At 41.3% G+C, this 2,811-nt stretch overlaps 1 pseudogene; it reads left to right on the top strand.

The window, feature by feature from the left end:
• Positions 1-1,049: 1,049 nt before the first annotated feature.
• On the top strand, positions 1,050-2,229 carry LOC136143017 (5-azacytidine-induced protein 2 pseudogene; annotated as a pseudogene).
• Positions 2,230-2,811: the final 582 nt, after the last annotated feature.

The raw sequence follows: 2,811 nt of genomic DNA, 5'->3' as shown, positions 1-2,811 counted from the left end.
CTAGCAGCACATGATCTACCTAAGGGGAAAATGAAATTAGTGACAATAGGTAATCTTTGGTTTTCTCCAGAAATTAGATATAATCTGGAGATAAAAATCATATCCTACTTCTTTGCCAGACAAAATCTTGAAATGTAGGATTAAGTGAAGAATGTCACACCACTTCAAATTCTCAGGGTTGGAGTTTAGAATTAGATAACATGTAATCCAATTCCCTTCATTTCTAGACAGTGACGGGAATTGTGCCCACTGAAGGTGAATGACACAAGGTCATAAAGATAATGAAAGGCAAGGCCAAGATTGTAACCCAAGTCTTCTGGTTGGGAGCACAGTATGCTTTTCCATCCAATAATTTCCTTTCCTGCCGGAAAAGAGCAGGTTACACATCTGGTTGGAACCTTTTCTTGGCCTCATCAATGGCAAAGATTACAGTAATTTATGAAAATCTTCTCTACCACTTTAGAAAACATTTTGGCAGTTCATCAAATGATCAAACACAGAGTTACCATGTGACCCAACAATTCTACTCCTATGTTTATATATATCCAAGAGAAACGAAAACCTATGTCCACACAAAAAGTTGTACATGAATGTTCATAGCAACATTATTCATAATGGCCAAAGGTGGAAACCCAAATGTCCATCAATAGTTGAATGGATAAACAATATGAAGTATATCCATACAATGAAATATTGTTCAGCAAAAGAAAGGAATGAACTGGCTCCCCCTGCGTGGCGCACGGCCCAGGGGGGCGCTGACAGAGCTGGGTAACTGATCTTCTCCGTCGGCGGCTCGGCCCTCCTTCCAGAGCCTCCAGGGCCGCAGCCGACTGGCTGGCCTTGCCGGCCTTGATGCCGCCGAGGTGGGAGAAATGGCAGTCCCTCCGCAGCGTTCCCGGAGCGGCTGCCTTCGCCGGGGAAGCGGCGCTGTCTTCGAGGAAACCGGAAGCCCCCGGTGACCCGGTTTGTTTTTGGTCGGTTTCCAAACACTGGGGAATTGAAACTCGGCGGCTCTGGGGGCGGCCCTAGGAGCCTGTGTGCGGGCTGTCATGGATGCACTGGTAGATGATGGTATCTGCATTCTGAATCATGAAAAAGCCCATAGGAGAGATACAGTGACTCCAGTCTCAATGTATTCAGGAGATGAATCTGTTGCTTCACATTTTGCCCTTGTCACTGCATATGAAGACATCAAAAAACGACTTAAGGATTCAGAGAAAGAGAACTCTTTCTTTAAAAAAAGAATAAGATTTTAGGAAGAAAAGCTTATAGGAGCTCGAAGGGATGAAGAAACAAATTCTGTGGGAGGAGAACAAATAAATAAGGCCTACCAGGCATATCGAGAGGTTTGTATTGATAGAGTTAATCTGAAGAGCAAATTGGATAAAATGAATAAAGACAACTCTGAATCTTTGAAAGTACTGAATGAACAGCTACAATCTAAAGAAGTAGAACTCCTCCAGCAGAGGACAGAGATGGAAACTCAGCAGGTGATAAGAAATTTAAATCCACCTTCATCAAACCAGGAGGTGGAAAAGTTGAGCTGTGACCTGCAGATCCATGGTTTGGAACAAGAACTGGAACTGATGAGGAAAGAATGTAGAGATCTCAAAATAGAGCTAAAAAAATCCAAACAAACAGATCCATCTCAGGAAGACAGTATGAAGAGCAGAGATCTCCAAAGACTAAGCATTTCAAGTGATAATATGCAAAGTGCACACTGGGAACTGAAGAGAGAAATCTCGAATTTACATCTGGTGACTCAAGTACAAGCTGAACTTAAGAAAGCTGAAAACCCCAGCTGCAATCAAGAAAGCTTGCACCCCAGCAGGATTCATGGAAGACCTTGGGAAAGACAGCACAAAACTGCACTTGACAAATTTTACTGCAACGTACGAAAGACACGCCCCTCTCTCGCCAAATAGCAAAACTCTTTGTCATGCCATGTCTTCCCATTTACCAGAAGATGTAAAGGTTTTATCAGAGAAAGCAGTTCTCCAGTCATGGACAGATCGTGAGCGATCCATTCCTCACGACGGCACAAACTTTCAGGAACACAACTCTTACGGCAGAAATTCTCTGGAAGGTAACTCTTGGGTATTCCCAAGCTCTCCTAAACCAAGTGAGACAACATTTGGGGAAACTAAAAATAAACCTTTCCCTTTATCCAACCTGCCACCACTGCATTACTTGGATCAACATAATCAGAACTGCCATTATAAAAATTAATTCTGAAGAGATTCATGAGGTTCTCATGAGGTTGCTGTGTCTCTCTCAGTGGTTTTCTTGGGAAATCATTAACAAACTGAAAGTAGATTTTGATTAAACTTTTACAGAGTTCTTCAGTATTTACATTTGCACATAATGTACCATATTACATAGTTGATTTTTCAGTATGAAACAACACCCTCCAGCTCAGAATCAGAAATGTGTTACTAATTAATAAATTAACAAACCTAAAGTGTTTCAGAAAAAAAAAAGGAAATGAAAGAGTGATACATGCTACAACATGAACAAGCTTTGAAAACATTATGTCAGTGAAAGAAGTAAGTTGCAAAAGTTACCAGATACTATATGATTTCATTCATATGAAAGCCCAGAATAGGGAAATCTATAAAGACAGAAAGTAGATTAGTGGTTTTTTAGGGCTGGGTTGGTGAGGGACAGAGGAATACGGGAATTACAGCTAAAAAATATGGGGTTTCTGGAGAAGGTTCAAGATGGTGGCATAGGAAGATCTTAAACACACCTCCTCCCATGGACACAACAAATCTACAACTACATATAGAATAGTTCCCTTGGAAAAAGACC

This window comes from Phocoena phocoena, chromosome X (genome assembly GCF_963924675.1).
Source record: "Phocoena phocoena chromosome X, mPhoPho1.1, whole genome shotgun sequence".
In the NCBI taxonomy this organism is placed as follows: Eukaryota; Metazoa; Chordata; class Mammalia; order Artiodactyla; family Phocoenidae; genus Phocoena; species Phocoena phocoena.
Note: the sequence above shows the minus strand (reverse complement) of the source record. Positions and strands in the feature narration are given on the sequence as shown.